Here is a 26,103-nt window from a genome sequence, read left to right on the forward strand (position 1 = left end):
TAGGATTTAGGTGGGTCAAGTGTTATTAACCCTATCTCATATTTTTTGTTATCTTTCTGAACTTTTAATGAATATTTTTAATTTATCTATGCCGGGAGTTTACCTAAAGGTCCAAATCAGTGCATTGCCAGGACCTCAAGGTCTAAAAGTCTAGACTTTTCTGCCATTGGATGCCCTGATTGTCGTAGAACTTTTCGCTTAGAAATGCACTGATTTCTAACGGATCGAGTGGTTTTAGTTGTTATTACATTTTTATTACGCGGTGTGCCAACCTCTTTAGCTCTCCTGGAGGTTATTTATAGTATTCCTGTCTTAATCAATGTGCATTGGCAATTATTTAACATGTCGCAAACTTTTGGACAAACGTTGTATTTGCATAAAAATCACGAATTTTAACTAGTTTTTTCGACTGTCTATTAAAGTAAAAGAAAATGTTGTGTCGTCACACTTTTTCATTTTCGTTTTGCCTAAATATTATTGATTTTTGTTTTATTGTCCTTCTTTTTTATTATTATTGCGATTCACAAACATTAAATGTGTTATATTTTTATAAATAAATCGTGGTCGATTGTTTGATAGCCTAACCTGAATATGCTGGTCGTTTTACCTTCTCGTTTTGAAGTTACGAAATGTGTAAGCCGAAATGAAGCTACATAATTGTTTGTTGTTCTTTGTCATCCACCCTTTTAACTAGAGTCAACTTTAAACTATTTACCTTTGCTACTGGTAACATTGTAAACTAATTATGCGAGATAAATGTAAAATGACAAAAAAAAACTTCAAAAGCACACTCTCTACAATGTCATTCTTGCCACAAATAATTGCAAAAAAACTCACACAGAAATCCTCAATTTGTCTTAGCATAAAACAAACTTGCCTTATGCACGTCAAACAACTGCCACGAGATTTGCCAGACCATAGAACAACAACATTTGCAGATAAAAACCTGTATAACTACAACATTTGAGCGATAGAACGACAACATATGCACATAAAACCTTGACAAATAGGCTGTGTTTAAAATGTGTCCTTTAAATGGGCGGCAAAATCATACATGTCAGAGTATTGGTTTGGCGGGTTAAACTATTCTCGCTGTCAGATGTCTGTGGGCCGGTGGCACAGTCACCCGTATGACTAAAAATAGAGAACAAAAAGCTCAAATACCTTATTGAAGTAGACTTGTAGCTTTAATCAGCAGCAAACTTATCACAGAATTAAACCATAACACAACACAACTAGCTCAACTGATGATCAAATGCTTTTCTCGTGTGATTGCTTACGGCTCATTCTGCACCAAACTGATTGCGTTTGCTTCGGCGCCTTTAATTCGTTTTGCTCAACATAAAATCGGCCAGTTTAAATGGCCGCTTTCAAATCAGCCGTTTTTTCACCAGGTCTTGCGGTTTCATATAAGGCACAAAACGCGGCCGAAATAATGGAGTCGGCCGATTGCATCGCAAGCCGCGGCTCCAAGTAGGACAGGAAAGTATAATATCAATTATTACAAAACTCAAAATATAAATTTGAGAGACTGTGATTTAAACGTCTCCTGTGCAAGGCCAAAAGTAATATGACTTTATTACCAGAATACATGGAAGTTTTCGAGATGACGTAAGAACAGGACGTCTAAAACAAGCAACGTTCGAAAACTGGACGTTGTGGTTCGATGAAGTGCACAAATATGCAACGCAAACATAGCTTAGAATATTCAGGCAGATGGTGGGATAGCGTGATAAAAATTTTCTTACCAACGCAGTTCCGACTTTCATCACTGCTCGGGTTAGGGGATGCAACCAAAGGCGTAGGGGGCGGAGGGGTATATATGTCCCCGGGCGCCAAAATGAGGCTTACAAATGCCAAAATGAGGCTGCTTCTTCTTTAAATACAATGTTCTATTTAAATTGGAATTGTTTTGCCGTATAAAGTAAGGTTTATTATGTTAATGTAATAGAAAATATGATTAAACATGAAGGAGGGGCCGCCAATTTTATAGTTTGCCCCCGGGCGCAAAATACTCTGGCTACGCCACTGGGTACAAGCAAGCCCTTATAAGGTGTCCCTAAAAATCCAGCATTTTTATCCTGATTATGTTGTTTCTGTGTTTCTCAACAAACCTCGGCTCAAGTGCTACGTAATATCGTAAATGCCAATGGAACGCGAGAAATTTTGAGTTTTATGCGTGAGTTTAGCAAAATTACCGCAAATGTAATAATATTGTAATTGGCGTGAGTTGTATCCTCTATCTGCCACAATAACTTGGCCTTCAATATAAAATCGGATGTCACTGGAAGCTAGGTTTTTTAATTTGTTACTTTGGTCTTGTTTTAATTCAGGGGTTCCCAACCTTGTTACGATCTCGTACCACTTGGGCGCTTTGTACTGTCACGCGTACCACTTTAGCAGAAAAATAATTAAATTGAATCATATTTTTATCTATTTTTAGCTTACAACTAGCATTATTCAACGCTATTTGTAGCTTAAGCTATAAAACAGTAGATTATATCTATCAAGAGCAATCATTTTTCCACCTGAAAAACCTACGCGTACCACTAGTGGTTCACGTACCACAGGTTGGGAACCCCTGTGTTAATTGGATCAGAATGGCTTGCTGTGAAACCCGGCGGTACGCAGCAAAACTAAAAGCCACTATGCGATGTACACTGCCGGAAAAACGCACCGGTAAAAAAACAAGACAGTAACTTAAATGTACGCCAAGGCTACCAGGCGGGGATCTAGGATGATTGTTTGGGGGGCAATGAATTGTTTCGAATATGACGTCACAAAGCTGCACAACTAACCTTAAGAAAACCAAACAGTTTGTTTATTTCCAGGTTGGAGAAGTGGTGCTTTTAATACAAAAGTCACATTACAAAGCTGTAGCACGAAGCGAAAAATTGCCTTTATATCTTTTAAGTTGTCTAAAGCATTTATATGAGGTGATGAGACTAACGATGCCTTTGGTCTAAAGCAACTTTAATAAATTTTTTGGAAGCCATTTTGTGGTATTTGTGGAAACCAGAAAAGTACCAGAATATTACAACTATTAATTCCAGTATAATATGAAAAGCAACTAAACCATAAAACATGCCTACAAAAACGGCTGTATTTACAAATACGATGCGTTTCTACACAGTATTAAAATCGTTGTGATTTTTACAGTTACCTACATTTGGGAGGCATTGCAATAGAAAAACAAAGTCTATGTTAACATTAAACAACAAGTACAAAGTAAAGTGTAAGCTTTGAAACAGAACAATAACGAAGAAATAATTACACAGTAAAAATGGAAAAGTTAGCATTTGCACAAATGTATGACAACACTAAAATATTTGTTCTTCCTGTACAACATACCTTCTGCATAGCTGTGTAAGAATACAAAGAGCTCTATTGCGATGAGATTCGAACCAAACGAAATCTTTACACGCGGGAAAATAAAACCGCTCAATGCTTCTTTGTAAGCCCCGAGAGAATGTCAAGTGAGCCTCGAAACTTTTTGTAATATTGGAAAAAAAATTATTTGTATTACCAATATATGCATAGACACAATCGTTTTAGACTTAAATACGCACTATCCATGAAAAATTATTAAAATTGAGACATTTAGATACAGTTTGTAGTGGATTTAGGTTTTTGCATGCCATAAAGGTAAAACCCACTTTAGGTTTTGCAAGTCGTGGCTTATGTAAAACACAATGAAACGTGTTGCGATAAAATCGAACGCAAAGAGAATACTTTGAAGTTATAGAAGGGCGAGTGAGTCGCCGATGAACTCTGTGAGTTGCCAGAGCGAACTCGTCAATCCACTTGCAACGGCGAGTCCGCAAATTCCTAAGGCAGCTCCCGAGTAGAAGCACTTCTCAACCAAACGCAATCTGAACAAATTAAACACAAGGTTAAAACGGGCTCTGCCATCTTGTTTTAGTTGCAATGTTTTCTGGTTAACTAATCTTCTTAGGTTTCAACTAACATTAAAACGCAATCTGAACAAATTAAACACACGGTTAAAACGGGCTCAGACATCTAATCGCATTTTAAGATAAAATGCAATATATGAACTTTGTTTATTTTAACTTTTTGTGCAATACTTTCTAATAAGACCACAAAACAAAGCTTAAATGGACACATTTTGGCGCCGATTCTACGTCAGTATCGGACCAGTGGCGATACGATAAACCTGATATTATCAGACAGCCAAAAGTAAAAACATAATAAAAACGGATCCAACCATCCAATAGAGTTTTAGATAAAAAGGAAATTAGGTGATGAATCGGCGAAACTAGGATATGAACAAATATGAAGGCAGATTCTAGGGCAGTGGTCAGCAAACTTTTTTTGTCGCGGCCAAAAGTATTTTTTTCAGAGCTATTGTAGGCCCACTAAAACCACTACGAAGCAGTGACGGATTCTGAATATTTGATTTTTAGGTTAAATATTACACGGCGCCTTTATGCCCAAAACTCTGCCATACCATATTATAAAACATACTATACAACGAAGAATATACGCGCATAGCGAGAAAAATTTTTCAATTACACATAGTTAAAGTTGACAAAAAATATATTTCGACAGGCTTTTAGGACCACATTGGGCACGTGAGTCTTTTAAAACTGAGCCAAATTAAAAATTCTATGCCACACCAATATTTACAATAAAGTGCAATGAATGTACGGCTATCACGCGGCCCACAACTACAAGATATCACTCAGCTGCTCAAAAGTAACTCGCGGCAGACATCTGGGCCGCGGCCCATAGTTTGCCGACCACTGTTCTGGGGATTTCGATATTTTGGTGGAAAAAGTGATCTAATGAAGTCACCACGAATCTTGTTTAGAAAAATGCATTGTTTCACGTTTACAGTGTCATGTCACAAATAAACATGGAAGTATTTATAAGATCAAAATTTATTGCTTTAAACAAAAGTCCCACAAGCATAAAGTTCCTTACTTGGTTAGTTTTTGTTTCGATTGTAGATCGTTGTTCTTCTGCTTTAGAATGAACTGGTTGCAGCCGGCGATGTAAGTTGTGAAGTAATCTTCCCACTGATAAACCCCACAATCAAGGTTGTAAGCCTGAGAAACAATTAACAAATAGCTTGATAATGAGTTTTAAAGCCAAAAAGTTCGAGTAAATCCACATTATCTTGATTAAGACGTTTCGATTCACACTTGTATCATCGTCAGTTAATCTCATTGTTTTTTTAACAGCACTTTCTGAACACATAACTGATACTGAGCATAAAATTAATTCAAAGACTGTTCAAAAAACGTTGGGAAAATAAGGTTCCACAAAATCTAGGGCTATTTTCAGAGACTGATGATGCCAGATTGGCGAAATATATTTCTCTATTAATAACTAGTCTAGAACTTGTAAGTGACAAAGTATGACTGGGACAAGAAAGTCTATAATAAGTTGCTACCGTCCACTGAAGTCATTGTCGTCATTAACGTGTATTAGGGCGAGGAGATATCTTCTTTTTTACATATTCAGTTTGCGTTCTAGAAAGTCTTTTCAACACGCAAATCAATTCAAAGGCATTTAAACGCTTTTAAAGATTCAAATAATTTGTAACAAACGTACAACACACAAATTTAACCCTATGATTAGATGCTCTGAATTAGAAGACCTTGTAATATTTCACCTTTTGGTCTTCAGCATTCAGTGAGGAATGCAGTTGATCGACATTCGTGTTGCTGAACTTAAAGTTCGTCGTAAAAAAGAATTCCATCACTTCCATGGCGCTCATGATCTTTTCATTGAGTCTTGCCATTCTGAAAAAATTAAGAAATATTGTAAGTCTTTGCCATTCTGAAATTAAACATTATATTTTGTAGGATTAGCGTAGCATTGGGTTCAGAATAAAGTATATTTGTGAACTGGGACCAATAATTTCAAGCTAAATAAAATCCTATATTCTTGCCTAAATGGTTATAGTCATTCAAACAAGTAATCCAATTTTATGTCATATTGAAAAAAAGACAGACAATTGTTATAACATAATAAAGGAAGTTTAACTCTTAACAGTAGAGATTTGTAAAGACAGGTTGACAAAAACTAGATATTAAATGATAAAATAGAGTCCCATCTAGACTAGGGCCTTAAATATTAAAAAAAAAACATAAAAAACTAGAAAAAACATAGCACCATTCAACAAAGCAAAAATTTCAAAAGTGTTCAATCCACAATAAAGCATAGGTGACAAACTAGAGTTTTCAGCTTCTGCTTAGACTTTATTTTATTTCAAGTATAACTCACTTTTGTTTTTTCCTCATAAGAGCCAGACCTGCATCCATCGCATGGGCAGGAATAGTTTGCGAATAAAAGGTGGTGAGCTCGTACAGCTTTCTGCATATAAATAAAAAAAATGTTTAAATCCATGAACACGCCTTTGTTGAAAGCGTTCCAATAATGAAAACCATATCTCTTCATGTTTAATAGAGTAATCAGATGGCACTATATAAAAAAAATTGTATTTAATAGCTTTCGCACAAGAAACTCTTTTTTGGAAAACTATATTTAACAATTTTTGATAAAATGTGACAATCACTAAAGCAAAACTAAAGAATCTATTTCACCTGTTATTGGTGCATAACACCCAAGGGGCACGGAATGGGTCGCTTGGATTCTCTGCCACATTGTTGATTGCAAGCGAAACTGAAAACAAAAATAAAATTTGTAAATGATGAATTTAAGCCAGGGTTGTGGAGTCGGGACTCAACAGAGTCGGTTTATTTTGCTGGAGTAGAGAACACGGGGCTTAAGTTAGAAGTTAGACTACTTCTTTGACTTTGCCTTAAATTTTCCCTTCAACAAAACTTCGCCCAACTTAACTGAACAATTTTAGATATGTAAACTGCTGCAGCCTGCAACCCAACAAAATCAACATGGCAACACAATTTTTCCCATTGGTTAAGAAACACTAAAACCTACATTTACTGATGTAACACTTTTAGTTAAAGTTGTCCATTCTTACTCAAGCGGTCCATAGCAAGGTCATTTTTTATTCCAGAGTTGACGTGGTAGATGGGAAGTGATCCATTGACCCTCGGAACTCGGTCGCAAGTAAAGGAACTGATGCTTTCATTGTCTGAAGATGAATCCCCTGGAAATTCATGTTTAACCGGTTAAGTTTTAAATTGATCAACTTATTCAATAAATATAGGTGGAATTAGTTATTCATAGTAGACAACCTAAAACCTCTTGGTAATTTAGAATGACTAAACTAGAGCAAAAATGCAGTTTTGGAACAGATTTTTTATACAGGACTCAAAATACAAAAAGAACTCAACAATGAATTAAAACAAAATTAGCATTTTGTGGAAATTTAAAAAAAATCTTTGTTGATTTTCACATGGTCAGATGACAAAATGCAACCTACTTCTGTATGGGCTTTGATATTCATTCTACATCTAACTACAACACCAGCGGATATGAACAAAAACGCCGACTTTTTGGTAATCTATCTGTATTTACAACCTTGTAAGCCAATTTCCCCAAGCGATGAAACTGCACTGTCACTCTCGTAGCCGAGCGAGCACCTTCTTTATGCTGAGTCACAAGCGGTCTTCATCGCTGCGCAAATCACGCCGTTCACAACGAAGTCGACCGGTATGAGGTCACAGGTTATGGAGTTGTCGACAATCAAAGAACGAAGCACACCCTTGGCGTACGCTATGATGAAAGCGGTGGGTCCGTACACGTTTGTACACCAACCCTGTAGAAAAAACAGTAATTTTTGCGATGAAAGATAATTATGCAGTGAAATTTGGAACACTATTAAGCAGTACACCGGAAGCCTTTAATAGACTAACCCAGTGGTTCCCAACCGGGTGCCATTTGGAAGCTTAAAGGGTAATTGAAGTTCCTTAAAAACATAATTATCGCTCTTTTTGTATGATTTGGGTACAGAAATCAAATGATATTTTCCTACATGCAAATAAATTTGATTGCAATGTCCCAGTTCCGTTTTCAGTGACACTACAGAAATCAACTTTCAAGATTCAAGTAGTTGTGCCGCAATCTATTTATTGTTCCTTATGGGTGCCGCAAACCATAAAAGGTGGGAACCACTGGAGTATCAGAATCAGTCGATCAACTAAGAATTTTTGTGCAAGCAAGGCCAGGCTAGAAATGCAACTGCAGTGTGGTTTGCACTCCAAACTGGCCTTGCTTGCATGAAATCCCTAATTGGTTGAATGATTTCATTAGTCTTTATCAGTGATTTAAGTTTGATTACACAGGGCAATTTAAAAAAGCTAAATTTATAATTATTTGTGTCAGTTACTTAATTTTACAAGAATAATGGCTTGGGGAGAAATTGATAAGGAAAGTAAAAGAAATGTAAATTGATTGTTCGCAAATATCTCGCTAATGAACAGTTGAATAAATATCTGTTTCAAAATATGTTATGCTGTTTTTTGTCCTAAACCTATTTCTTAGTTCTTTTTATTTATAAAAAAATATTGAGCCACAAAATTTTTATGCAACGAAAATGGGATTTGCTTAAATTGGCAAACCCTTGAATAAAACAGTGCTTTAAACCTAAGTTTCAAAGATTGAATAAGACTGCTTCAAGTTATTTAATCATTCTAAATGTTTAACATCAATTAAACCACTCAAGAAATTTTAGTATTTTAAACACATTTAACTCTTTTCGTGTCCTTTCTGCACTGAAAAAATATCTAACTTATACGAAGACTAGAAACTTACTGGCAAAGGTTCTTTGTAAGCTGATATTATCATGCTGGGCCTGACAATGCAGATTGGAAGATGAGATCCTTCTCTTGCAACGACGTCCTCAGCAAGCGCCTTCGTCAGCGTGTAAGTGGTCGGTCTGAAACGAAAACGCAACATTTAGCTACAACTTTAAACCAATAATTATATTACACCTAAAGCCTTCGACAGCGTGTAAGTGTTCGGTCTGAAACACAACAGGTTACAATTCAGTCAAGAGAGGTATTTTGATACAAAACTGTTCTTCTTTCAAGCATTTGGCTTAGTTAGTTCACAAAAACATGTTGTATTTGTGTGATGTGATATGTATCAATTGTTTATTGGAAAGGTTGTATGGTCCCTGTTCTGAGGCGAATTTTTTTTTCAGATTTTTGTTTGCTTGACAGTTTTCAAGTTACGTCAAAATACGACTTAATAAAGAAATAAATTTATAAAATAAAGTTTTTCCGGCGAACTTGTGCGCAAATATGCAGCTGAACAATAGCTTAATTGCGTGAAGGACTAAAAAATTTGTATTTACATAGTAAAAAAACTTGAAAATATAGTTTTTTGGGAAAATTTGCCAAGTAGTCTCTGCTAGAAATTAGAGAAAAGTGTTATGAAGGTCAACACAAGAAGAAGGACAATCCTGCAACATGCCATGAGTCCAGTTTTTGAGATATATATATATAGTTAATTATTGCTACCGCTAGATGATAACAAAAACGAACATAATGGCCAAGGTATCTCAGGCAGTGCATATTAAATATGTGGTGTTAAAACATTCTAGCTTGTGGCACATTAAGTATAAAGTATTTTAGGCAGTGTTTTCTCCTAGCAACACTTTTAAAGCTTGGTATTTGTCCTAAATATATTGGCAAGAACACGGTTTAAAGCAGGGGTGACATTTAATGAATTTTGTTGCTCAATGAGAAATTTGAAACATTTTTGCTTTGCTAAGCGCTTGATATTAGGACGAACTGTCGATGTGGCAACTCTCAACTGCATACTAAGATTTTCGTCTGTTAGCCTCGACCAGTAACGACTTTTTGTGATGTTCATTTTTAAAAAAAAATGTTCCCACATTTAAAAAAAAAAAAAAAAAAAATGTTCCCACATTTAAAAAAACCCGCGGGCCACGTTTTTGTCACCCCTAGTTTAAAGGATTAAAATAAACACTTAAGCAGTGTAAAAACGAAATAATGTAGCAGTTCTTAACTTCTTAGGCCACTTCCAGGTTAAACAAACATTTATTTAAAAGTGACCTTTTGTCAAAATGTCCTAATAACTAACCTAATGACTTTAATTTCGCTTTGAATAAGCTAATATGGTCACCTACCTCTTGCCAAGAAGTTGTGGTGTGACCTTGGTAATAAGGTCATCGTCCATCCACCGGAGGGAGCCTTCAAGGTCGAGGTAATCGATTCCAACATCGTAAAGCTTTTCATCGGTTTCTTGTCGGTTGCAATGGACATACGCTGGACAAAATTCTCTATATATTAAACAATACAATGGTTTACATATAGATAAAAAAGTTAAGAGTTAAAAAAATGACTTTTTTCTATAAAATATATATTATAGTTTACACAAAAGAAATGTATGACAATAGCACTTTATAAGGCAATTACAACGTCAAAACAATTTTCTGGCTTTTTAATAAAATATATTTAACCTTATCCTTAAACAAAAATATATCGGTAGGAAAAAGTTTTAAATTACAATTTCTCGCGACAAAATTCCATGGATGGTGGAGAAGTTAAATCGGTAATAAATATCATTCCATTAGTAACTTAGTAAGTTACTACATCTGAAGCAACAAAATTTAAAACAATAATAATAATCGCATTTTTTTTATTCCAAACCGGGGGTAACCCCTTGGGAGCACCCATGCACACTTAAGAATCAGATGTGTGCGCTGGTCAACAATCCTACCACAGCGTTCAAACAAACGCAAAATATTTGTGTTAGGGTGCAGGTTAGTGTGTGGGTGAGGGTGGGTCAAGTATTATTTTGATTAGTTTGCTTAACCTACCCAAATCCAAACGCTAAGCTGCACCGACCCTAATTCAAATAATGTTCGTTGTGGGATCCTACACCTGCGCCCAGTAGCTTGATTATTTTGAAAGCGGAATACTTTTGCCGAACATATCAAATAACAACAGTAGATCGTAATTAAATACAAAGTATCGGAAATCCTGAGACGTTGTGTATACCTAAGTGCCCTAACCTGAGGTGTTCGTTGAACTTGAGTGTTGCAGCGCAGTGGATGAAAACCTGGCACTTCTTCTGTAGAATCTCCCTCAAAGCTTGATCCAATCCATGGTCTTCAGCGCCAAGATCGCACGAAACAAATTCGAGCTTCGACGCAAAATTCGGCTGCAGCTCACGAAGAACGTCGAAAGCCTGGAAGGGTAAAAGGTTTAAACGTCAAATGACTCAAAGAGATTTAAACCAATGAGTGAAAAGTTGGGGAAAATGGCGAATTTGTTTGATCGTCTGTCACGCTCTGGTGCATATGAAGAAACAACAAAGTTTAGAGTAGACTCGTTTACTCGTAGTTCTGTTTGTGCCATCAACAGCCTCTGATTGGTACAGGGTTAAGCACCTTTTTGCCTAGGATGGCCAGAAAAAGTGTTGAACAGATTGGCATGGCTTTTCAACTATGATTTGAGTTCAGGCTAAGTCATTTAGCCGCGGTATATAATACTACCACAACGAACATTATTTGGGTTAGGGTGTGGTGCGGGTTAGCGTTTGGGTTTTGGTAGGTTAATCAGCAATATTGTTAATGAATATCAATAATACTTGATACGCCATCAACCAAACACTAACCAACACCCTGATCAAAATATCGTGCTTTGCTTTAACAATTGTTTTAACGCTGTGATAGGATTCTAGATCAAAATCGTACCACAACGAAGCGAGCCAAAATTAAAATATTCAAAGAAGAATCCTACCACAATTTTGTCTAGGGGTGATATTGCTCTTTGGATAAGGGTGAGCGTTTTGGTGGGTGTTTTTTTATTATATTTATTTCTTGTTGCAATTTTTATTGCACAATTCGTTTCGTTACTGTAAAAAAACTGGTAGAATTCTAGACCAGCGCCCAATTTTTTTCTCAAGAAACTATTTTAATTCCAATTTATGTAAATAGTTTATTGCGGAAATCCCTCACAGGCTCCAAGTTACCTAATCAAAAATTTGTCTTGGCCCTGTAAAATAGTTCCTGAATAAACGCTGTTGTACCAATAGTATGTATCAGTTAACTATATCCTAATATTACTCTTCATGATAGAAATACTTAAATCTTCCCAATTGTATTTATAAACCACATTGAAAAATTATGTCACAAATGTGCTGTCTGCCAAACTGTGACAATAGAGCACCTGTTGTGTCTCTATTTCATGTCCCTTGCAAAAAGTTTTGTAAAAATGATCAAGTTGAATGGGCTACTAACCTGGTAAAGAATATATTAGGATTTCGGAACGACTGCCATATTATGGGTTTATATAAACGAGATGCTGTAAGGATTTGTTCTAGTCACTTTCATTCAACTGATATGATATCAAGTAAGAAAGTTTTGTAAAAAATTTTATCAAAAGAAAATTAGTTGGTGTGTAAATAGGATTTTAGACATTTGCTCAATGGTGATCTTTTTTAGTTATTAAATTCATTAATATTATTTTTTTACTATTATCCAGGAGAAAATAGAAGGGAATTGAAAAATGGAGCAATTCCAAAATTATAATTGCCAATAAAACAAATTGGTAACTCAATACCCAAAGAACGATCTGCTCCTATGGCGAGAAGCACTTTGCCAACTATTCATAAATCATTCGTTTGCTAATCTTGTTGGTAAACACACAAAAAATCTCCTATGGTTGGAAAATGTTTGTGGAATCTGAATTTGTTTCATTTAAATTGGAAGATGGCCATGATCAGTTTAAGTTTCATGTTCAAGTTGACATGAACCTAAATTTATATGCCAGTTATTATGGGTGGGGTGCATCACCAGAAAGTAATGTCAGACTTATTGATGTTACAAAAACCACTATTTACGATGTTTTTTACTCTGTTTCGGAGTTCAAAATATGTAAAGGTGTCACTCTTGAGTCTGATATTACTGCCCCCTATATAACAGTGACGGCCAACCCATGTGGATCAAAAGCTTACATGAGGAAGTCCAGAATTACCTTAGAAAAGAAAATGAATTAGTTACCGTTGAAGAAGACTTATCTAACGATTTCAAAATAATAATGAATAAAGGTAAAGGTGTAAAAAGTTGCAGTGAAATTACATTCCTATTAAACACTTCGTTTTACACTATTTTAGAAAAGCTATTGTTTAAATTGTTGTATATGTAGGTAAGACAGGAATATTAAGCAGTGAGTTATATCTTTTAACACTATAGTGTATTTTAAATATACAAGATTGTTTTAACATACTATGCCCCAGTTAAGTGTGCGACACTTTTAAAACCCTCCAGGCATTTAATATTTTTATTAGCTCGCAAAAACAATGAACTCGATGAATTTTATCAAATTTTTTGGAATGAACAAATCAAACTGCAAGATAGGAAGTTGAAAGGAGAGCGTAATCATCCTGAAATTATTAAGTAAGTATGCATTTGTTGCATATTTTTATTTAAATAATTTCTGTAGTAATCTGTAGCCATATATTTATGGATTCTGCTTAAGCCTTGCAATTAAAAGCAAGTCCGCTTGTGAGGAGCTGAGGCAATCTGGCTTACTTTGTTTGCCAAGTTCTCGTCTTTGAAATGATTACAGGTAACATATTAAATTATATATTTTTAGTTTAAGAAAAATATATAAATATTTTATAAACAAAAGCGAAGGTGGTCTAGAATCCTAACCCCGATGTCTCTTTCAATGACTAAAAAGGTGAAAGTTGTTAACGTAAAATCCTGGAAGGGTTAAAGTTTTAACTTTAAATGCCAAAATCCTTTAAAGTATAGAGGCTTTAACGTCAAAATCAAGTAAGGGTAATAGTTTAAACGTCAAAATTCTAAAAGGGTAGGCATTTTAACTAATATCAAACTCTTGGGAACGTAAAGGTTTTAACATCAAAAACCTGGAAGCGTAAGGGTCTTACGATTTGTTCGCTTTGAGCTTAAAACAGTTGAGTGAAGAGAAATTAGGTCGCCAAAGCTTCGCTGTTTTACTTATGCCTATAGTATTCGGGTAGCAACCACAAAAAAGGTTTAGAAACACTGTTGATCACAAGAACAACTGAACATTTAACCCAGGGGCTCTGAAACTTTGAAACGCGGACTCATGGGGGTACGTGGACCAATTTTCGAGATCTAAGCATGCCGAGGTAAAATCGTAGTGTATATTAAAAATAATAGAATAACATTTTTTTAAAAGAAAAATTTAGTTAAGAAAAATTATTCCTTAGTTCCACATTTGCTGAGCCGAATACGCAACCAATTATTTTTAGTGGACTGCTTTAAAAAAGTTTAAGAACTCCGGTTCTTTGAGGCTGCTTCTTCTTTAAATACAATGTTCTTTTAAAATTTGAATTGTTTTGCCGTATAAAGTAAGGTATATTATGTTAACGTAATAGAAAATGTGATTAAACATGAAGGAGGGGGCGCCAATTATAAAGTGTGCACCCGGGCGCAAAATACCCTATCTACCAATCTGCTTATGGAGTTGGAGAATAGAAAACCAGGGATAAAAAACAAGAATGCATAGAGTTACTTTCTTAAGACGAGGTTTTTGGGTAAACGAAATGCGTAAGATGAGGTTAGTTAGCCTACTTCCCGCATTTCATTAACGTAATGCTGGTCCATATGCTATTGCTCATTGCTAAATTTGCAAGAATTCAATAAATTAATTTGGACACTTTTTGAAACTTGGGTGAAGTAAGCATTGGGTACTAAGGTATTATATTTAAATATCCTTGCAAACTATTAATTGCGTGGGCTCCAGAAAACGATTGGTGTTGAAAGTCTTTAAAAACTCTTTTACATTTGTAAAAAAAGTGCGTTTAGCGGATACAGTGGTGGCAATCAGGTATAACTTAGTTTCTTTAACGTTTTTATTGGATCGAACGAATTTCGTAAGAAGATCCTCGGCATGATTTTAATCAGGGCTTTCCAAAATGTTCTCTCTGCAAGTAATTTTACTCGAAAACACTTAAGTCTTGACTTAAGGGCACCAGCATCGGCCGAACTCGTTGCGCGCTTTGTCGCCACCCGGCGGCACCGCTATAAGAAATCACCTGGAAAAAGCGGTCACTTGAAGCGTGAGTGAGCGAGCGCACGAGGTGCTCGTATCGCGTGATCCGATCAATCGGCGGCCGCCAAAGTTATTCAAGTTCTTAAACGGACCGCGTGGTCTATGCATTGACTTGAGTCATTGCAACATTGGTTTAGTGTCTTCAACACTCGTCAAATAATGCTTAACAATCGCATAACCTGTTCTTATTAAAGTTAGGTGATTGTGAGTGTTTGCCCAGACAAATCTCATTTGTATTTTTAGGTGTTTTAAACGAAAGCAATGAATAAGTCACAAGCTTTCTAAACCTGTAAGTTTAAAAGCAACTTCATTATAAACGCAGTCTTACATAAGTTCTTTTATCAGTTGATGTTTCACATTAGAGGTATTATTAAAATGTTTAGAGTAAGCTATTATTAATATGTGTATAATGGCTCATTCAGAGCTGCTACTCCACTAGTTGGCGCTCTGGCGCAAAACTTGGACAACTAGATTTATTTGAGAGTTAATTTAAATTTGATTAGCAATAAAATTAGCCGCATTTTGCTCCAAAATTTCAACAAGCCACTAGAATTTGCCTGGTGCCACCTCATAATGTTCCGGCAAAATGTTTATCTTAGTTAGAGCGGACTTGGCGCTTTTGCAGCGAAATCACCTAAAACGCCAAAAGCGCAAAAAAAGTAAATGTGTTTATTTTCCTATAACAGTTTGGTCGGTGCTATTGGGGATATACAGCAACAATATGACACAGACGTTCTATATGTGTATATTTTCTTTTATGGCAAACAATTGCAATATGGATAGTCGGAGTCCACATAGCGCTATTCTGTGGACACATAGAAAGGGTGAAAATACTGCATGGTGACGTTAGCTGGAAATATACCTTAGAAATGTCAAAACCTAAGAAAAAAACAAAGAATGAAAACAAATTGTATCTTGATGGCTAAGGTGATAGCAACGGTCCGGTCTGATTTAAAGTATAATGGATTATTTATAAATATACTTATTTCAAAAGGGGTCAATCGTACAGCAGTCAACAACATAGTGTACGGTTACCGCTGGTGCGTTTCCTATTGATCCTTGAACGAAAGAAATTGAGGCAAATATCAAGGTTTAAATACATTCCTGAATACTAGGACGTCTGATACTTGACATTTTATTCCGATACCCGATATCGTGGACACAAAGTATCGCGATACGATACCAATGACGTCATTAGTGTGCTTAAATAAGCAAAACATTGACTACAGTTACTTTTTATCAGATTTTAGCTATAAAACCTAATATTTTAGTTTACAACCTTTTCTTTTTGAACAGGTAACATTTGTCATTTTTTAGCGACATGAATCGAACGTCACGCGACACTTGTTTGACGTAACGCGACAGACATCTTAGCGAGAATGTGCCGACCTAGTGTAAATGTGTAAAAAAAGTGGCAAAATGGTGAAGGGAGGGTGGTTTTGTGTCGCTGGAGTCTGGAGAGAAAAAAGAACTTGCCAGAATATATTCGGTGGATCTTCAAGTATTCAGCATAACAATTGTCAGCTGGAGTAATATTCATAACGTTTTCATGATTCTAAGTAAAACCAGGATTTGTAGGGAAACAAACTTGTTGTAGGTTTTTCAGATATTATTTTCGTTTACTGAAAGTAGAAATATATAATTATGCAGTTAATAAAAACTTAATCGTTTCTACCAACAAAAACCCATTACTACTTTATATATAAATGCTTGAATCGATTAAAACGAGGTTTAGTGTAAAATTGATGAAACAGATGTATTGCGAAAATGAAGTTCGACATTGCACTGAGTCTTTAACCATTTCTTGCATCTGTAGAACGTTCTGCAGTAAAAAAATGAAAAAAAACTAAATACTTGCATTCTTTGATAATGATTTGTCCATACTTATATAAGCATGTGTATAGTTTAGGCTCAAGTAAGAAAATGAGAATAAAGGTTTGACGGCCACAAATGCAGTACTTTACACAAATACGCTCTTAACTTCATTGTGTATGACCACGTCGATAGTTGTTTGGTAGGCATTTGTTTGGTAATAATTGCATTTGGAAGTTTGCTATTTCATAATGTTAAGTGAGTTTAGAGGGCACTTTACTCTGTTCAAGGTATTATGCAATATGCGCTTTAGATTGTTTTAGATCAGTGTTTCTTAACCTTTTTTTACTTGGGGGCGCACCTAAAGACGTATGAAAACGTGGCGGCGCACCTTGCGAGCAAAGCGAGAGCGAATTTTTTCTTATTTCGACATGTTCAGGTCTTATCTGGACTATTTTAGATATTATTCTGTCGTGGTTATTACTGGAATTTGGCGTTATTATGTCGGCGGTCTTAATAGGCCTAATAATTGTAGCCGATTATAGAATAATTATCTGATTTAGATATTGTTGCTGTGTAGGTCTAATTGCGTGTTCTACTTGAAAGTTTTATGGAATCAATGAGCTAAGCTTAATAGGAATGAAAAAAATATGTGTTTTATATAATAGGGCCTATACGTTATTTTTTTCCTTTAGCTCGCGGCGCACCTAGCAGCCTTTCCATGGCGCACCGCCGCGGCGCACCGGTTGAGAAACGCTGTTTTAGATAGTCATTTGTTTGGTGATTATTGCATTCTGAAGTTTGCCACTCCGATATGTTAGGCAAGTTTAGACTTTAGAGTGTTCACTTTATGCTCCAGGTATTATTCACTATACGCTTTTATATTGAGTGCGTCAGCAGGCAGCACTAGCAGAACTAAGAAACAAAAATACGTAGCAAGCAAAGTGAGCGCGATATTTGTTGGTTATATCCGCATTTCTCCGGTATTTCTTATATTATTACATAAAATCCATATGTCTTTTTTTATTTGTCACTTTGTGGATATTAATATTGACGTGTTAGCAACATTCATTAATACGAAGTGATAAAGTTAAATGGAAGCCTGCATACATGTTAATGTTGTCGGGCGCCGAATATGCAACGATATTTGGAAATATTGCATTTTGAATTTAAGGCGCCAAAAAATGAGTTTGAACGTCGCAATAAGAGTTTTTTATATGTTTTGGTTGACTGTACTTGGTGTTTAAATTCGTAACGTTGATTTTTCTACTGGATAATGATTTGTTATTAGCTTTTATATTACATTTGTAGAACGTCGCTATTTGTTGTGTTGTTTTATTTTTGCAAACACTCATCAAGGAATCGCTGATACTAGCAATTGAATTAGAAGAGCGTGAAAACTGAACGTTTATTTCCAGTTGATCAGACTATTTCGAACTTTATTTCTGAGTATTTGCTGTTTTTTAGTCGCTCTCTAATATTCGCTATGGAATCAAAATCGCGTGAAGTTGTTAATTACAAACGGCCAGAACAATACCCTTCATTGCGAAATACCAAATAACACATAATATGAAATATTTTTTACCGAACGTGTAGCTCCACATAGTGCAGCAAATAGGGAAATTAGAATGTTTTACTAATTCACTCACTATATAGCGCTCTAGTCATCATATTACATTATCCGTAACAATCCTTTTTAGTAAAATGGTAAATTGCCTTTTTTAAATCATCGTCAATAACACGCGGCTCAAGCAAATGACGCAGGGGAGGACATAATATGTAATATAGTTATTAAGAGGCCACAGTCTGATGGAATCTAACCATGTTTCTGCGGAACGAAATTGGCAACAATACTAGGAGCACAATGCAAATTCCCATAAGTGACCTTCTCCACGGTGTGTGGCAAGTATTTTGGTTTCAGTAAAGACATTTATATATTGTTTGCTAGTGCGATTCGTTTATGAAAAATCACCGCATTATTACACAAGTGTTTCATTGGAAGTCTTGTTTATATATTAAAAATTTTCTGCTGTAGTGTTAGGTTTCAACGATGTGGACATCAACACACTATATTGGCCCGTTGTCTTACAATTGTGTGAATATTTTAATTTTAATTTTTTTACTGTATACCCACCTTATTTAATTAGTTGGATGGGTCGAACATAGGCTGTAAAGTAGGAGCCGGACTCGCCGGAGTCGGCGAATTTGGGCGAAGTCTTTACTCTTTATCATCATTTCGCTTAGAGCAGACTTGGGCAACATACGGCCAGCAGACGGATCAGGCCCACCAAGCGAGTTAATCCGGCCCGCGGCTTATTTTTACAAAAATGCATATAAGCAAAACAAGGGCGAGTTTCTACATGTTTTTTTAAAATAGGTTCGTCTGGCATATATTTCTTCAACCAACGTTTCGGCTTACTATACGGCAAGCCTTCGTCAGGGACGTCCCTGTATAGTAAGCCGTAACGTTAGTTAAAGAAATATATGCCAGACGAACCTATTTTAAATATACTATGTCTGGTAGCAACAGCATATTTATTCTATATGTTTGGTTGTACGGTAATGTAAACATTCTTTTCAGAGATGGATCTAGTCATGACCCCGCAAAACTCTATTTTAGACTGTTTTAAATACTAAAATGGAAATTGTTTTGGCGTTTCGCGCGAATCTCTTCTGTCTTTCTCGTAAGTTCTTCTCGATGTTGGCATCTTTACAAACAAAAAGGGTACTCCGCATAATGGTGCTCTATCCAACGAAAGTTTAACAAACTTATCCTAATATTTATATATTTTTTGCACTTCAGTCGTATGTATCCCGTTTATCGTCTTTACAATATGCCCATTGTACCTTACAATATGCCCATTGTACCCCAAGTAACACGTCGGGAACTTAAAGCCTCAGAAGCAAAAAAAAGAAAAAAAAGAACTTAAAGCCTCAGAAGCAAAAAAAAAAAAAAAAAATTGTTTTTTGTGCGGAATTACGTATTGTACCCTCGGCTTTTGGGTCAACGCGCCCCACAAATTTACGCCACTATATCAAGCAATGCACATTTTTATCTGTGCTCCGTCAAGCAATGTACATTTTTTGTTTTTCTGTGCTCAATCCCTCTATGTGGCCAAATTAAAGTTTACATTTTAAAACTAATAGCCTATGATCGCAATTTATCTTTCTTTTAAATTAGACTTAAAATGCGCATTTGCGCACCATTCCTAACGTAAAGTTTGTTAGCTTATTTCTGTCATGGCGTCGAAGTATGACGTAATTTTGGGTTTGTTCGAGATACTATTTTTGACGCGGCCCACCACAACATTTTGATTTTCTGATACGGCCCGCGGTAAAAAAACAATTGCCTAACCCTGGTTTAGAGTTTAGTTACGTAAAACGAAGTGGACTTTTTACTTAAAGCTACAGTCTTTCTAGCGGCTGAAATCAGCATCCATTATCCTGTTCGGTTTTATCGGCGATCTTTGCATTTCGTTATCGCATAAAACACGTGCTAAGTGAAATGTAACTTTGCGCAAGGTTATGTGATAGATCAGAATGATTAAAATAAATAGAAAACTTTATTTATGTTGACCACATCAGTATATCAAGAAACATTATAGTTTTTACTGGCTACACTTGTCACACAAAGCCTTTGATATCACACTCTTGTTAGTAAGACCGTTATGGTATGACGTCATCTGTTCGAAATTTATCCTGTAAACGCTTCGGGAAAGTTTGAGCTACAGAAACTCAAAACAGGAACTTGCCACGTCGGCAACCACCGTTGCGTAACGGCTCTGCCCTTGACTTTTACGAACGAACGCGACCAACAGGAATTTCTCGCGTGAAGCAAACGAGATTATTCGAAACGTTTAAAACGACACCTACTTCTGTATGGGCGTTAAAATTCTTACTACGTCTTACTACAACCTACAACCATTATGCTCCGATTTTTAGAACAAATTACCAATGAAACAATTTAAAACGTAGTTTTGTAAAAGTGAGTTTGTCATGATTTAAAAAATATATAATATAAATTAAAAGCTCTTTTACACATGAAAAATTCTTTAGAAGCGATTTTCGTTAATCCAATTAATGGCAACGAATATTGAAGTCAATGTTTTAAATCACATGAAAATGAGAAGATTTAATTTCGTAGCAAAACAACGGACTATGAGTTGCTCAAGTAAAAGCCAGTCAACAGGAAAGTCGATTTATTTCGCTTCCAAATTCCAGCTTTTCGATCCAGCGTAAACTCTGCGCAATGCAGAGTTTTTGCTCAAGCTTATCCTTGGCCTTTGTGACTTAAACTTCAGCGTCGTGCATGAATGCATATATGCTTTTGTATGAGGGAACAATAAAGAGGGGTTAGTGGATTTTTTGAGGAGAAAAGGGTATACCTCAACTAACTAATTTATGTTCTATTTAAAGTAGAAGGGTGCAATAGTTTTCAATGGCGAGCCAATTTCGATTAAAGCGACCAACAGGAATTTCTCAGGGAAGCGAAAATGTAAATGAAATTAAAAAACCAAAACAACAAGACGCAATTTAAAATATAATTAAGTAAACCTATAAGTTTGTCGAGGTTTAAAAAATTCAACGAATCAGTTTTGGAGTAATGTAAAAATGGTCGACATTATGAGTGGCGAGCAAAACTAGAACTTTAAATACCGACGCAACCACATTGGTTTTATGAGAAATATTGAACATCACTCTTTTTCTTGCGATAAACTGTTTAGAACTTATGACGCCACGTGAATGACTTATTTTGTGACGTTAACTCTTAAGGGAGCACACAATAAGAGCCACCAAGCAACAATATCTAAAGAAGGATAATCTATAATATTATAGTATAAAGACCGATGACATAAAAAGCCAAAAATACAGTAATAACCATGACAGAATAAGATCTAAATCTGAACCAAAAACCTAAACGTACTAAATTCATTGGAATAAGGCCTAAATGGCCAAAACACGCCTGAAACTGTAGGGAGAGGGTATGGGACAATGTGGAACCATCAGTCTAGCATTGGCCCTTTCGGTGTCGACGTTTGGGAGCCATTGAAAGGCGACGTTAGAGCGCCGCTGTTTTGGCACCGGATTGTTTGCGTCTGTTAGGGGATTGTGTTGGGTAATGGGAGCGGTTATAAATTAAATTGTTAGTTGAAATTATTGGAGAAGTTAGTGGTGGAATAAAGGTTTGGTTTGGAGTTGGTTAAAAGGTAGCATAGACTGATTCTGACCATTTAGGTATTATTTTTGCGGATTTAGGACTTATTCCGCTTACGTTAGTATAACTATTAACTATTATTCGTATTTTGGTCTTATTCCAAACCGTGTTTTATTCCGACGTTGATGTTGCTCTTATTTCGGTCTTAAGGCTGGCGTCATCTCTAAACAATGGTTTGAGGTCGCTTGAAATCCACTTGTGCTGGCCTGTAAAGGCTTCGGGGAACTTTGAGCCACAGAAACTCAAAACAGGAACTTGCCACGTCGGCAGAAACCCACTTATTCGTGACCGCTGTGCCCTTGACTCTTAGCAGGAACAAACGCGACCATTTCTCGGGTGAAGCGAACGTGTCGAACAATTTTAAAAAAAATTATGCGTGATAAAATATACGCGTTAAAATGTCGCTTTTTGCTGCTGTAGTTAAACAAAAACATAATATGATAGAAGAACTGCTAATTCTGACTAATTTTAAGGCGACACGCGACACCAAAATACCCGTTGGGATCCAATAATACCGCGATTGAAAACTTTCAACAAATTATTTAGTGTTGGCACGCAATGGTATTTCAAAGGAGGTAAAACTGGGCAATATATGTGCATTATGTTTGACAATTTTATTGCCGGTGGTTTAACGGAATACAAAAAGTGTCACTGGTTTTGTTCAAGACTGTGGACTCGTGTCTCGAGTAAGACTACCCTAGTCCCGAGTCCGACGTGCGCAGTAGTCAGATCAGGGACGCCGGAGCGATTTTAGGGCAAGGGGGGGGGGGGCGACTTTCTTGGTAAGGGCAACATAGACCGCAGGCGAGGGTAGCAAGCCGAAATGTTTGAGGGTCCGGGGGAACTCCCCCGGAAAAATTTTTGCGGCCACGCCCTATAGATTGGCGTAAAATGGTACCAAAAATGTTTTGACAAGTGTCAACCATGTCATTTTACGATTTTTTTTGCATTTTTCCGTAGCTCAAGACCGATTTCCGTCGCATAATATTTAACGTTGTGAAAGCAATATATCATTTTTCATGAAAAGGCTTTAAGTGGATTCGGAGTCGGACTCGGTGGAATGGGCGAATTTGTCGAGTCGAACTCGACTTTATTTTTTCGGCCAAGGTTGGACTCGAGTTGTTTTGAACCGACTCCGCAGCCCTGGCGCTTGTGTGCAATTTTTTTACACGCCCATGAGTGCAAAGAAATAATTTATCTCTAATCGTTTAAAAAAAATCGTTTTGGATTTTGCAAAAGTCAAGATCGTAAAAAACCCTCTTGATATCATAGCGAAGTTAAATAGCCTACTACTTTATTACGAGAGTATCCAAGATAAAGAGAAACTCATATTGTACGTTTGCGTTTCTAACGGCAAAACCGCCAAAAGAAAAACAGCCACCGTTGAATTGTTTCGGGTTCCAAGGACGGCGAGACAGCGCGTCGTATGTTTGTTCCCAGTCATTGTGAAGAATCACGTTTCAGCTCTTCTTTGTCCAAACCTTCCGACGGTTGGTGGGACGCGTTGCTACAAACCAAGCGTTACCAAGCGTTGGACGAAAAATTCGCAGCGCCAACTTGCTCGTATCTCACCTTCTCAGTTAAATTATTTTTGAACAGTAGCGTTTCTAACGGCAAAACCGCCAAAATGAAAACAGCCACCGTTGAATAGTTTCAGGTTCCAAGGACGGCGAGACAGCGCGTCGTATATTTGTTCCCAGTTATTGTGAAGAATCACGTTTCAGCTCTTCTTTGTCCAAACCTGCCGACGGTTGGTGGGACGCGTTTATAGTCTGTTGTTTTTACTATTGTTCCCTTGGGTTGTAACATAAGCTTGAGGACCACCAACCTCGAGACCCAGGGCGTTACCAAATTAAAAAAAGTGTAAGCACAGCTAATGAAGGTCGACATTCTTAAATGTTTTAAAGTTCCCTTAACAAACTTACAATGGAACCTTCCAAGCGTGGGCAAGGTTTATACCATTTCCTTATTTTTGAACATTATTTTTCGGCTGTACCTTGTACGTTACGAGTTTAGGTAAATATATGGATCATATCAAATCCCTAAGTAACTTTTTAGGCTCGGAATACGAATTTCCGTTTTAACAAGTTTTTTTTTTTAATTATGAGCCTCGAATTGTTTTCACAATGTTCCAAAATGAATAGAAAATTCTCCAAGTGCAAAATTGCCCACGCGTTACCTGAACGAAATTTATTAACTTTATTAACAGTACTAAATATATTGTAGTAGTTAAGCGAATTTTAAACAGTAGCGTTTCTAACGGCAAAACCGCCAAAATAAAAACAGCCACCGTTGAATAGTTTCGGGTTCCAAGGACGCCGAGACAGCGCGTCGTGTATTTGTCCCCAGTCATTGTGAAGAATCACGTTTCAGCTCTTCTTAGTCCAAACCTTTCGACGGTTGGTGGGACGCGTTGCTACAAACCAAGCGTTACCAAGCGTTGGACGAAAAATTCGCAGCGCCAACTTGCTCGTATCTCACCTTCTCAGTTAAATTATTTTTGAACAGTAGCGTTTCTAACGGCAAAACCGCCAAAATAAAAACAGCTATCGTTGAATAGTTTCAGGTTCCAAGGACGCCGAGACAGCGCGCCGTATATTTGTTCCCAGTTATTGTGAAGAATCACGTTTCAGCTCTTCTTTGTCCAAACCTGCCGACGGTTGGTGGGACGCGTTTATAGTCTGTTGTTTTTACTATTGTTCCCTTGGGTTGTAACATAAGCTTGAGGACCACCAACCTCGAGACCCAGGGCGTTACCAAATTAAAAAAAGTGTAAGCACAGCTAATGAAGGTCGACATTCTTAAATGTTTTAAAGTTCCCTTAACAAGCTTACAATGGTACCTTCGAAGCGTGGGCAAGGTTTATACCATTTCCTTATTTTTGAACATTATTTTTCGGCTGTATCTTGTACGTTACGAGTTTAGGTAAATATATGGATCATATCAAATCCCTAAGTAACTTTTTAGGCTCGGAATACGAATTTCCGTTTTAACAAGTTTTTTTTTTTTAATTATGCGCCTCGAATTGTTTTCACAATGTTCCAAAGTGAATAGAAAATTCTCCAAGTGCAAAATTGCCCACGCGTTACCTGAACGAAATTTATTAACTTTATTAACAGTACTAAATATATTGTAGTAGTTAAGCGAATTTTAAACAGTAGCGTTTCTAACGGCAAAACCGTACAGCGCGTCGTATATTTGTTCCCAGTCATTGTGAAGAATCACGTTTCAGCTCTTCTTTGTCCAAACCTTCCGACGGTTGGTGGGACGCGTTTATAGTCTGTTGTTTTTACTATTGTTCCCTTGGGTTGCAACATAAGCTTGATGACCACCAACTTCAGAATCCAGGGCGTTACCAAATTGAAAAAGTGTAAACACAGTAAATGAAGGTCGACGTTCTGAAATGTTTTATAAGTTCCCTTAACAAACTTAAAATGGAACCTTCGAAGCGTGGGCGGGTTTTTACCATTTCCTCATTTTGAAACATTATTTTTCAGCGGTATTTTGTATTTTACGACTTTAGGTAAATATTATGAAACATATTAAAGTCATTCGTGCCTCTTTAGGTTTTTGGTAAAATATAAATTTCCGTTTAAAACCAGTTTATTAGATTATCCTCCTCCAAATGTTTTCACAGTGTTTCAAACAAACAGAAAAGTGCAAAATTTCCCATGTATTATCCGAACGAAATCTATTTACTATTAAAACGGTACTAAATATATTGTAGTAGTTAAGCTATTTTAAACAGTAGCGTTTCTAACGGCAAAACCGCCAAAATAAAAACAGCCACCGTTGAATAGTTTCGGGTTCCAGGGACGGCGAGACAGCGCGTCGTATATTTGTCCCCAGTCATTGTGAAGAATCACGTTTCAGCTCTTCTTTGTCCAAACCTTCCGACGGTTGGTGGGACGAGTTATTATAAACCAAGCGTTACCAAGCGTTGAACGAAAAATTCGCAGCGCGAATCTTGCTCGTATCTCACCCTCTCAGTTAAATAGGCTTCTAAGTGATTTAATTAGGTTCACTGACGACTTACAAGCCATAAATCGAAGCTTGGATGTTAATTTCCATTCTTGCGCACCATTTTACAGGAATCAATCCGGG

The 26,103-nt window shown here is 36.5% G+C and overlaps 1 pseudogene; it reads right to left on the reverse strand.

Moving 5' to 3' along the window:
* Positions 1 to 3,739: 3,739 nt before the first annotated feature.
* LOC146137385 (fatty acyl-CoA reductase 1-like) lies at positions 3,740 to 24,352 on the reverse strand (annotated as a pseudogene).
* Between the last annotated feature and the right edge of the window lie 1,751 nt (positions 24,353 to 26,103).

This window comes from Ascidiella aspersa, chromosome 7 (genome assembly GCF_963924565.1).
Source record: "Ascidiella aspersa chromosome 7, kaAscAspe10.2, whole genome shotgun sequence".
Taxonomy (NCBI): Eukaryota; Metazoa; Chordata; class Ascidiacea; order Phlebobranchia; family Ascidiidae; genus Ascidiella; species Ascidiella aspersa.